At 44.6% G+C, this 13,122-nt stretch overlaps 1 protein-coding gene across 1 annotated transcript in view; it reads right to left on the reverse strand.

Annotated features, from left to right (window-relative positions):
* Positions 1-13,122, reverse strand: part of LOC138076698 (cytochrome c-like) — a 193,317-nt gene that overhangs the window by 48,935 nt on the left and 131,260 nt on the right. The window lies entirely within an intron of this gene.

The raw sequence follows: 13,122 nt of genomic DNA on the forward strand, positions 1-13,122 counted from the left end.
AATTCTTTTTCTTTTTGAAAAATATTTATTTACATATTTAATACATATTTATTTATGTATCTTTGGTTGTGTTAGGTCTTAGTTGCCATGTGTGGGCTCAATTGTTGCACGTGAAGGCTTAGCTGCCGCACGGCAAGTGGGATCTTAGTTCCCTGAAAGTGAAAGAAAAGAAAGAAAGAAAGTGAAGTCACTCAGGCGTGTCCGACTTTTTGTGACCCCATGGACTGTAGCCCGCCTGGCTCCTCCATCCATGGGATTCTCCAGGCAAGAGTACTGGAGTGGGTTGCCATTTCCTTCTCCAGGGGATCTTCCCGACCCAGGGATCGAACCTGGGTCTCCCGCATTGTAGGCAGACGCTTTACCATCTGATCCACCAGGGAAGTCCAGTCATCAAACCTGCATCCTCAGCATTGGCAAGCAGATTCTCAACCCCTGGACCATAGGGAAATTGCAGGAAGAGTTCTTGATGGTCAAAGTCTGGAAAAGCTAGATTAAAGTCAAGTAAGTTCCTTTTCTGAAAGACCTCTTGGAGCCTTAATATGTCAAGTACATTTGTAGACAGGCTCCCCTTCTCACAGTCCCCCCACCTCCTTTCCCTGCCCCAACACAGAACCCCTATTAGGAGCACATTGGAAGTTCTGTGGAACATGGCTAGTTGGGTAACATCAAGTTATGACAAGTCAAGTGACTCAACTGGAAGAGTTTTTCAAAGTCCAACATCCAGCAAAAAGAAGAGTGGAGAGAAGTAATCCAGAAAGAAGAGAAACATCCACTGAACAAGTAAACTGCGGTACGTCAGTGACTTAATGAAATATTCTTCAGGCACCAAAATATGATAATTTTGGGGATACCAAGATAATGTGGATAATTTTTATAGACTATCATTAAGCAGGAAAAAACCCTAAAAATATAAAATTTTATCTATGTTATGATTGCAACTGTATGAAAAATTACGTGTGCTTGTGATCAGGAACTGGAAGAAAATATGAAATAATAAAATCAATCTTTATTAGGGACATAGACTCACCAAAGGCTTAAGAATATTCTATTACTTGTGATGATGTTAGTTTTACAATAAAAAAGTAAGATAAAGAAACATCACCTGAGAATCAATTCCCCCCTTTTTTTTTCCATTAGACTTTTTTTTTCATTAGACATTTTTTTTCTCCTTCTCATTCTCTGGGAACCCAAACCTTCTGCAGGATTATAAGAAGTTTGGGGAAATGCTGTTATGCTTGCTTCTCCCACCAATGATAAAAAGGAAATAAAGAAGAAAAGTCTCATTCAGCTGTGCAACTCTCACTTGCAAAGGAAGAGAGTAACCCAGACCTCGTGTGACATATGGTTAACACAGCACCTGTAGATCAGGAAACCCTGAGGGATCAGTGGCCATTTCTTAATGTACCCAGTGTTCTGCCCTTTTCTTTCAGATCAATTAGACACGTGAGTTAAAAGGCCAAAATTCTGAAAGCCGATATTTGGAACATATGTAGCTGTATATTGGCTTTAGGATCTTTAGTTGTGATTACAAAAAAAAGAAAAGACTTTTTAAAATTTTCAAATACACATTTTTAGATTAAGCGCTCAGAAGAGAAACAGAATGCTCTTCTTCCCAGGTCATGCTGTTCATGTGTAAAAAAGAGTATTCATCACTGTAACAAACAGCTTTAATAACAGGAGGCGAGGCAAAGCTTACACTAAGTGTGAAAACATCCCCATTCTCATGGAGTTTATAATCTAATGGGAAGACATACAGTAAAGCAGTTAAATCAGTGAAGTAGTCCATGCATGCCGCAAGGAGAAAAATGAAGCGCAGAAGGGAGACAGGCTATGTGAGAGGGAAGGTCTCAGAGGAAAGATGGCATTCCAATAAAGTATCTGAATGAGAGAGGCTGGTGGTGGAGTACTGCAGGCAGAGGTGCTGAGTAAGTTAGCCTGGTGTGGGAAAGGAGAGCAAGGCAGGGGAGGGATGAGGCTGAGGGCACTGTTGCTCTCAGCAAGTACGGAGGGGTTGGTATGAAGCGGGACAGTTGTGCATTAAGAAAGTGCACACTTCTGCAAGCGGATGGACAATGTGGAACTTCTGAGCCCTGTACTCCTGGAAAACAGTGATGGTTAAGAGATCTCCCTCCACTTCTGTGTTCCCGAAAATGGCTTACTGCCAAGAACCACCCTTCCCCATGTGACTCAGATAAGGCAGATTATGACTCCCTTATCCGCCTTAGGGACACGCTCTCCCAATGCCCATCTTGTTTCATAACTGATTAGCTGAACCATTTGTCTCCCTGTTCCTGACTGATGGAGACTTTCTCACAGAAGCATCCCAAGTGAGAATATCACTTCCTCTGCAAGTCCAAGGAGAAACCACGATGCCAAGATGCTCTGATTTTCATATCTGGGGTATTCTCCTGATTGTGGTTTGAAGAATAAAAGCATTTTCTTCCTCACTCTATTTAAAAAAAATCTCTGACAGGGTATTATATTATAAAACTGTAAGAGGACTATCCCCCCTCATAACACATGTTTGCCAACAAGCCCTCTCTAAATTTAAAATGAACTCTCTTGGGTTGAAATCACCTTGATGCAGACTTGAAGAGCAGAGCCAGGCATGATTTGAATTTAATTAGTGAATTTTGAAGTCATACTCTGTGAGAATTAAACTGGGGCTTAGAGGAAATAGTTCATCAATAGAATCCTTTGGGCAATGTTCACTATCGAGAAAGTCAGTTTCTCCTCTGCCAGTCAGTGCCATCGATCCAATAAATAATTAAGTTCAAATTGCTTTATTTTATTTTACTGGGATATTTACTATATGGGATATTTTACTGTACTGGTCTTCATCATAAACAGATAATTTATAAAACTAAAATATATTTTGTCAATGTTAATAAATTTTTGCTGATAAAAATTGAATTTTCAGTTTCAATAAAAAGCAAACATTCTTATCTATGTTGTTCTCAAAATATGTCTATAAGAGCAGACTGCTGAAATTACTCACTTTATTCAACTAAAGTTTTTTCAGATAGTCTTTGCAGTCGAAATGGTGAAAAGGAAACTATTAGTCATTCACACTGTAGTATGAATTAGTGTTTGCAGACTCCTTTTTCTTTCACTTGGATAAAATCATCTTCAGTGAGGAAATGGAACTTTATGACAAAGTTGTGGGTGAGTGGAGAATAGGACAATTTATGGAGATGCAGATTTGGGTGAGAAAGCTGCTGTCTTGCAGAGTTGTTGGGTAGCTAGAGATAGCACAAAAGCTATGGGTTTAAAAGAGGAGATGAAGTAGACATAAAAGGCAGATAAGATTTACTGGGTAATGTTCCTGCTCCAATTCCTGGAGCTTTCACAGGTCTGTGAAATAACTAGAGTTATAGGAACATATCTGACAAAGATCCTTCTTTCAAAGATGGACTTTGAGCAACCCCAGATATACATACTGAGAATTCTGTGTCCAGTATAACTGAGGGACTGAGACGTGATCAGGAAGTAGATTAGCAGGTTGTGCAGACCTAAGTGATGCTATAAAAAGGGGATCCCTCCAACACTGGAGACTTCACTAGGGACTCCCACTTTGCAACACTGCTGGGCCCCAGGACAGGAGTATAGATGGAGACCCACTCACCGTATGTCTAAATATTTAGAAGTTGTCAGGCTGGTAAACTGTTAAATAAATATGTTCCATCCTCCTATCTTACGAATATACCTTTGTAACTATCTGGAAGATTAGGCTCAAGTGTAGGATTCTGTAGTACACAAAGAGCTGGCTTACTGTTTCTCAGCCTGCAGCCTGACTCAGTTCTGTTCCTGCCCTGTACCCCGGGGCCTTGTGTGTGTGTGTGTGTGTGTGTGTGTGTGTGTGTGTGTATATATATATATATATATATATATATACATACCTCTCCCAGCCTCCCTTCTTACTGTACTATATGTCCAAACTTTGTCCACATTCCATGTCAACAGCCCCCCTCCACAGGTCACTCCTCAGGCCTCTGAGCACACACCCTGGTGGGTCAATCTGCCCATGGGGGTAGGACATGGGGTAGAGGTCTGTGTAGGTCATGGATGTAGATTTGAGCAGGAAATTCTAGGGTCCTGAGAACCCGAAGCACTGCACAGAAGGGAGGACTTGGGTTCCAAGTGGAAAAGGCCCTTTGGTTCTATGAACTTCCTGCTACGGGAGGTGGGAGCTGTGGCTGGGAATGTGGTTAGAAGATGGCCAGAGAGGGATCCTCTGAAGCACGTGGGTCTAAGGCCAGTGCTGTTGGCGTCATAACAGGCCTGGCAGGCGTAACCCCGCTGCAGATGCCTCTCTCGCGTGTGTAGCTTGTTTGCTTTACACTTAGTAATTCTTTGATAAATAGATTTCATTCTGTAATGTGGATTTAGTTCTTCTCAAGGAATCCATATTATTGACTCTATATAATCTTCGGTTAAAAGTGTTCCTTCAGGTTGGAGGGAGGCTGGATGACTGAACAACTATGGAGCACACAGCCCAAGTAGCAGCTCTGGTGGGTGGCTCAGTGGGTAAAGAATCCACCTGCAGTGCAGAAGACTGCCTACAATGGTGGAGCCGCAGGTTCAATCCCTGGTTTGGGAAGATTCCCTGGAGAAGGAAATGGCAACCCACTCCAGTGATCTTGCTTGGGAAATTCCATGGACAAAGGACTCTGGTGGGCTACAGTCCATGGGATCGCAGAGTCAGATATGACTTAGCAACTAAACCACCATGCTTGATTCTAGTGCATTGCAGCTAGCCGGTCACACCTTCCCATAAACATCCCTTCTTCACTCCTAACCTCTTGACATGTGGTTTGAGGGTCTAACCACAGCTAGAGATACTGGCAAGGTTTTTCTGCATTACCTAAGAAATTTCTTGGGCTCAAGAAATGTCTACGAGCTGAAGTTTCACAAATGATTTGTATCGTTTGTTTTTTTAAGGGATATGAAAAGAAAATCTTTATCGAGGATTCAGGCCAACTAGATAATATTCCATATAATGAAAAAAGAAGGCTCCTCACCATAGAGGATCTCTAAAGCATTCATTCTGACAGTGAAATAGAACATTTGTGAAATACTCAATGAGTTTAATTTGCTAAATAGTAATTAGCTATGATTTAAATAGAAGATTATTTGAAGAACTGAACAGAATAACGCTGCTTATCTAAAGCATAATCTGAGTAATTGCCTTCTCTCGAACTTTGATGTAGATAGAAGAAACTAACATCTGTTTCTATGGAAGATTATTTTTGAGAGGAACAATGGTAAAGAGTAAAGCCTTTGAGAGCCTGATCTCCTCTGTAGCTACAGAAACACTTAGATTTCATATGTAAATATTAAGTTATCCTTCTGTGCTCAGACCTGACTCCGAGATTTCCATCATGGGCAAGAGAGGGCAGACCTCACTTATCTTTGCATAAGTTCTTTTTGTAAAATCTGTTTATGGTTGCATTGGGTCTTCGTTCCTGCACACAGGCTTTCTCTAGTTGCAGCGAGCAGGGGTTACTCTTCCCTGAGGTTCGTGGGCTTCTCATTGTGTGTAGAGAACAGGCGCTAGGCACCCAGGCTCAGCAGTTGTGGTGCACAGGCTTAGTTGCTACATGGCATGTGGGATCTTTCCGGACCAGAGGTGGAACTTGTGTTCCCTGCTTTGGCAGGCAAATTCTCAACCACTGGACCACCAGGGAAGTCCTGCATAAGTTAAAACTTCCAAGCAGAAGGGATTTCTGATTCCTCTTCAGTGCGCTGAGTATTTCTGTGAAAGTAAAACTGGCAGTAGCTCATAAGGGAATTGGTTTGGGGCTTTCAGCATCCCTGAACTGCTCTCAACAGAGCTGTCCAAACCGATGGTACTGACCAAGGCCGTGCAGGCTCAAGAGCAGCTCCCTGACCTATGGTGAGACATCCCCAAAGATTTCACACTGATCGCATTATGTCCCTTTTACTTTGTGTAACTTTTTAAGAGTGTGAGAAATAAAGTCTGTGATCTAACATACCCTCAAGCTAACAAACTCATCATACATAGTTGGGGGTTGTGTCACCCTTTGCTACTTTCATATATATGAGTGATTCAGGGAAGCTTTGGAATATATCTGTAGCTGCGCTTCTTCTTAACTTACAGACTGCGTCATTTAATAAAGGCCATTTCCCCCATCATTACCACCAGCCATTACAAACATAGGGTTTTGCAGAGCACAGAGAAGCTGTGCTGCCCTGTAATCCTGAGTCTTTCAGTCTTGGAGAGGAGATATGTAAGCATGTCAAACCCGTAAGTTCAACATTTCTGTCTCTGCACATCTAAGGATGTACAGATCAGTTGCCTCTCTGCTATTTCCTCCAGCTTGACCTCTGCTCTTTTAAAGCCCTGAAGCCGGGTCCTCCGAAGCACAGATCCACTAGAGCACGAACTCACGTCTCTGACGGGGGCTTTGCTCTGGGCTCGTCTCGTCCGATCTGGGGTTGCCTCAGCATTGTCCTCCTCTTCCCTCCAGCTGGGAAAAAGTCACTTCCAGACTTGAGCTCCACAGCCCTGCTACCGCTGTGTGCTTGTCCTGGTCTCTCCTTGATCCCTGCTGCTACTCCCTACAGAGTTATCATTGCCAATGAGACCCGGGTGTGCTCCAGGGAGCCCAGGCACTGCTGTGGCATACCTTATTTGGAAACCCGCCTGGGCTTCCCTCGTAGCTCTGTTGGTAAAGAATCTGCCTGCAATGCAGGAGACCCAGGTTCGATTCCTGGGTTGGGAAGATCCCCTGCAGAAGGAAATGGTAACCCACTCCAGTGTTCTTGCCTGGAGAATCCCATGGACAGAGGAGCCTGGAAGGCTATAGTCCATGGGGGTCACAAAGAGCTGGACATGGCTTAGCGACTAAATCATCACACCACAGCCTCTGGGACTGAGTTTTCCCCTAGGTTCTCATTTGCTGTTCTTGCATGAGTATATCATTCTTTCCTCTTTCTCCTGGTCTCAATTCAAATCAACTTTCCTAGAGATAGCTTTTCCCAGTTCTTTCCAGAGGTTTGAATCCTGACCCCATATCTAAGGACAATAGACCAGGTCCTGCATGTGTGGACAGGTCTCCCAAAGACAGCTGCTAGAAATTTGGCCTTGACTTTCAAAGATGGTCTGGGTCCCCAGTTGTTATGTCTCATTTACCTGCTCAGTTCAGTTCAGTCACTCAGTCGTGTCCAACTCTTTGTGACCCTATGAATCACAGCACGCCAGGCCTCTCTGTCCATCACCAACTCCCGGAGTTCACTCAGACTCGCGTCCATCGAGTCCGTGATGCCATCCAGCCATCTTATCCTCTGTCGTCCCCTTCTCCTCCTGCTCCCAATCCCTCCCAGCATCAGAGTCTTTTCCAACGAGTCAACTCTTCACATGAGGTGGCCAAAGTACTGGAGTTTCAGCTTTAGCATCATTCCTTCCAAAGAAATCCCAGGGCTGATCTCCTTCAGAATGGACTGATTGGATCTCCTTGCAGTCCAAGGGACTCTCAAGAGTCTTCTCCAACACCACAGTTCAAAAGCATCAATTCTTTGGGGCTCAGCCAAAATTCTCCAAGCCAGGCTTCAGCAATACGTGAACTGTGAACTTCCTGATGTTCAAGCTGGTTTTAGAAAAGGCAGAGGAACCAGAGATCAAATTGCCAACATCCACTGGATCATGGAAAAAGCAAGAGAGTTCCAGAAAAACATCTATTTCTGCTTTATTGACTACGCCACAGCCTTTGACTGTGTGGATCACAATAAACTACGGAAAATTGTTCAAGTGATGGGAATACCAGACCACCTGACCTGCCTCTTGAGAAATCTGTATGCAGGTCAGGAAGCAACAGTTAGAACTGGACATGGAACAACAAACTGGTTCCAAATAGGAAAAGGAGTACGTCAAGGCTGTATATTGTCACCCTGCTTATTTAGCTTATATGCAGAGTACATCATGAGAAACGCTGGACTGGAAGAAACACAAGCTGGAATCAAGATTGCCGGGAGAAATATCAATAACCTCAGATATGCAGATGACACCAGTCTTATGGCAGAAAGTGAAGAGGAACTAGAAAGGCTCTTGATGAAAGTGAAAGAGGAGAGTGAAAAAGTTGGCTTAAAGTTCAACATTCAGAAAACTAAGATCATGGCATCTGGTCCCATCACTTCATGGGAAATAGATGGGGAAACAGTGGAAACAGTGTCAGACTTTATTTTTATGTGCTCCAAAATCACTGCAGATGGTGACTGCAGCCATGAAATTAAAAGACACTTACTCCTTGGAAGAAAAGTTATGACCAAGCTAGATAGCATATTCAAAAGCAGAGACAGTACTTTGCCGACTAAGGTCCATCTAGTCAAGGCTATGGTTTTTCCTGTGGTCATTTACCTGCTGGATATGCCAAAAATAGGCAGTGGGAAGCAGGCCTGTGTGTGCTCTACTTGGGCTGCCCAGCCGCCCTCTCTGGGCACCATCTATAACCAGGCTAGTCCTCCTGGGCCCTCCACAGCCAGCCAGTGGCTTAGCTCAGTGCCCCTCCCCAACCCTTCCAGTCCCAGTTTATCAAAGGTCTGTGGTGATGCCTTGTGCTAAACTTATGACATATAGAAGCCAAATTTTACATAAATTTGTAGGTTACATTTAGTACGTATATGAAGGTAAAGGCTGATGAAGAGAGTTAAACTTTGTGAGAGCGTGAAGCGTGTTTATGGCCCAGGGCAGATTTTGCAGAGGAGACACATTTGTTCCCTAAAGGATCCAAGAGGCGTTTTGGTAGAATTATGTGAAAAGGATGTTTCAGGTAAGGTTGGATCAGCTCCTTGGAGAGGATCCAGCAAATAACTCACAGCCCCAGGCCCCGGGTAGGAAGGATTTGAGGAGGACCCTGGGTCAGCTCAGCACGAGCATCCAGAGGGCAGGGGCGTGGCTTGTTCATTATCGTGTCCTGTGCCCAGCACATTGCCCTGAGCATGCTTGGCACTGGGCAATACTCCTTTACTGAGCAAATGCTAAATAAGGCCCGAGCACGGTATCTCTTATGTTAAAGCCATTCCTTGGTTGGAAACAGTAAGTATGTGGGTGCTAAGTCACTTCAGTCATGTCCGACTCTTTTCGACCCTATGGACTGTAGCTTGCCAGGCTCCTTTGTCCATGGGATTCTCCAGGCAAGAATACTAGAGTGGGTTGCCATTCCCTTTTCCAGGGGATCTTCCCAATCCAGGGATCAAACTGAATCTCTTATTTCTCCTGCACTGGCAGGCGAGTTCTTTACCACTGGCACCAACTGGGAAGCCCTGGGAAGCAGCACATTAGATGGTAAATAACTTTCGCCCTCAGCATTCTCTTCTGATAAAGGCTTATCACTGGCTTATGCACTTCTGATGATATGCTTGTTCTCTTCCGGAGACCCAGGAGGATTTGCAGTAAGGATCATTTGCCTCCCTGAGGAAAACCCTGCCCATTTGGCCTGGTTAGTTACCCACATGAGAATTTTCTGAAGGTCTTCCCTGCAGGGAACCACAGTTGCCTGACATCACTAACAAGAGATCCACAATCAGGTCACCAAATAGGCCTGAGCTCTGTCCTTCAGAGACATTTCATCAGTAAAAGAGGAAGCAATTATATCTGCACCCTCAAGTTAGGAAATAGTCTATGGCAGGATAGACGTCACAGGGAACAGGCTTCCCTAGTGGTCGCGTGTTTAAGAATTCGCCTGCCAATGCAGGGAACACGGGTTCAGTCCCTGGTCTGGGAAGATTCCACATGCCTTGGAGCAACTAAGCCAGTGTGCCACGGCTACTGCGCCCATGCACCCTAGAGCCTGCCCTCTGCAACAAAGGGCAGGCCCTGCTCAGCTGCTCCACTAGAGAAAGCCTGTGCAAAGCAACGAAGAGCCAGTACAGACAGAACTAATACATCTCAAAAAAAAAAAAAAAAAAGAAAGAAATCACAGGGAGGTGTGCTCATCGTGCGGGTGGAGGAAGACAGCGTGTTCAGGACTGAGGGGACATGACCTGGGGCAGGATCACGCAGATCACTCATGGGGGCTCAGTTACATGGCTGGTGGAGACTTTGCAACCCCATGGACTGTAGCTCACCAGGCTTCTCTGTCCATGGGATTCTCCAGGCAAGAGTACTGGAGTGGGTTGCCATTCCTTTCTCCAGGGGATCTTCCAGACCCAGGGATGGAACCTGGGTCTCCTGCACTGCAGGCAGAGTCTTTACTGACTGAACCAACATGGAAGCCCAGTGTCAGTGATAACTGAGTGAATTAGCAGAATGGAAAAGCTGTTTCAATTTCACTGTGGTTGCATAACTTGGACTTTGTGTGTTTGAGAAGGGATGGAAACAGTAGTGCAACGGAGAGTTATAGACACTTCTAAACACCTCAAAGCGGAGAAGGCAATGGCACCCCACTCCAGTACTCATGCCTGGAAAATCCCATGGACGGAGGAGCCTGCAGTCCATGGGGTAGGCTGCAGTCCATAGGGTCGAGAAGAGTCGGACACGACTGAGCGACTTCACTTTCACTTTTCACTTTCATGCATTGGAGAAGGAAATGGTAACCCACTCCAGTGTTCTTGCCTGGAGAATCCCAGGGACCGCGGAGCCTGGTGGGCTGCCGTCTATGGGGTCGCACAGAGTCGGACACGACTGAAGTGACTTAGCAGCAAATATCTCAAAGAAGAAACAAAAGGAGAAGAGCAGATTCTTGTTGCATTTTTCTTCCCCTGGTAATAAAAAGCCTAAATGGTTTCTGAGGCACTCTCTCTTCCCCCAGGTATTTATGGGAATGAACTCTCCTGTTGTACAGAAACCAACAGAACCCACCACCACTTCCATGACCCTGGTGCCTAGGTCAGGTGACTATATGTCAGAATTCCACTGAGGGACTTTCATTTAAACTTTTTTCTTTTGCTTTAGCAACCTTGCATGTAGGATGCTATTTCTTTTCCTTTCTGAAAATGAGAAAACTGAGGCCCAGTGAGATTCAACATCCCACCTAGGTCTCTCACAGAGCAGAGTTCCTCAGCTGTGACACTCCTGGAATTTGGGACCAGATAATTTTTTTCTTGAGAGAGAAGGGACTGCCCTGTGCATTGCAGGTTGTTCAGAAACATCCTTGGCTTCTATTGGACTTCCCCGATGGCTCAGTTGGTAAAGAATATACCTACAATGCAGGAGACCTGGCTTCAATCCCTGGGTTGGGAAGATCCCCTGGAGAAGGGAATGGCAACCCACTCCAGTATTCTTGCCTGGAGAATCCCATGGAGAGAGGAGCCTGGCGGACTACACAGTCCATGGGATCACAAAGAATTGGACATGATTAAACAACTATCACATTCATTTTGGCCTCTATTTGCTAAATGCCAACAGCACCTCCCTGGGTTGTAACAACAGAAAATGTCTCCAGACATTGCCAAGTGCTGCTCTGGGGATAAAATTGCCCTTGGATAAGAATCACTGTTCAGGGGGCTTCCCTGGTGGCTCAGATGGTAAAGAATCACTGTTCATAGCATAAGTGGTTAACCTAGGTTTTGAATCCAAAGCTACCTACAAACCTGACTCTTTGCTTAGCTAGAAACTAAGTTAACATGTAAGCATCAGCACTTGTGTGAAGAGACTGCCTTGCAAAGCAGTAGAATGATTCAATGTACTTTGGTTGTCGCAGCAATTAATGTCATTTTCAAAATAAAGGAGCCGATAACAATAACAGCTAACATTTATTGAGTGCTTACTATGTTCCATGAGGTGTGCCAAGCACTTTGTACTTGTTTGCCCATTTAATCATCTCCAGAACCTTGTAAGGAATGATATGCCTGCAGACTCAGCATATAACAAAGTAGATTCAGAAAAGGAAATTTTGCCATGGCAGCATCATGAGAGAATTCTTCAATGACTAATAATTTTTCAAAGTTCAACTCTGGAGTCCTTGTAAGATATTAGATTTTAGTGACATTTGCAGTTCCAATTATTTTCAACTATGGAATGTACCTGGTCAAACTTGAGCTGTCAAAAAAATGATTGCTCTCAACAGTTTTCATGAAGCCAACCAATTAGTTGATAGGATCGCACATCCTTCTTGGTACTGGGCTCTGTCATGGTGTAGAACTGCCTGTCACCCCATCAGTGACCCCCTCCCAGGAGAGTGAATGAAGCCTGTTGGGGAAAATGGGATAAGTTCAAAACTGGCTCCCTACATTTCTCAGACTCTTGGTTCCTTAGCACTCTCTCTCCTAAAAAGCCATGGATTTTGAAAGTGTTTTCTATTTCTAAGTCACAATCCCAGAAAAAAAAAATGTGATTATGAACTCATTAATTTGAGTTCAGGCAATGACTTAACAATAATCATTTCGAGGGAAAATTCAAGTCCAATGCCAGCAGAAGAAAGCTTAGGCATCAGTACCATGCTCCAAATAAACAAAAGCTGACTCAGAACTTGGCTTAATAACTTGGTAACACACTGGACTGTGCTATAGCTCACATAGAGAAGAATTCTGACCTATAGGTCAATTATCACACTGAAAATCTTTATTGAGTTTACTGCTGTGTGGTGGTTTGTGGAATAAAGTTATTTGAATGTGGGATGGAGAGAAAGAAGGGCCTGGGAGAGTGGGGCAGGGATGCTAACTCTAAAGCAGAAGACAGCTGGACAATAAGAAGGAGAAAAAGGGGGACAGAAGGGAAGTCAGTGAGAAGATGCCCAAACTGGCTGGGGTGGGGCCCACGCTGTCCAGGTGCAGGCTGGGAGGTCTCCTGAGCCTTGACACTGCTCATGACTCTCTTATCACCCTTCGTCCAGACAGAAAGGGTTAATTTGGCATGTGTAGAATTGACAAGGGGCTTCCTTGATGGCTCAGTGGTAAAGAATCTGCTTGTAATGCGGGAGACATAGGCGACATGGGTTTGATCCCTGGGTTGGGAAGAGATCCCTGGGCTGGGAAGAGTTCCCTGGAGAAGGAAATGGCAACCCACTCCAGTATTCTTGCCTGGAGGATCCCGTGGACAGAGGAGCCTGGCGGGCTAAGTCCAAAGGGTCACAAACAGTCTGACATGACTGAAGCGACTCAGCAAGCACACACTGAATTGATAGGTTGTGGTAGAAGATGTGGTGGGATGGGGATTTGGGAATG

This window comes from Capricornis sumatraensis, chromosome 1 (assembly GCF_032405125.1).
Source record: "Capricornis sumatraensis isolate serow.1 chromosome 1, serow.2, whole genome shotgun sequence".
Classification (NCBI taxonomy): Eukaryota; Metazoa; Chordata; class Mammalia; order Artiodactyla; family Bovidae; genus Capricornis; species Capricornis sumatraensis.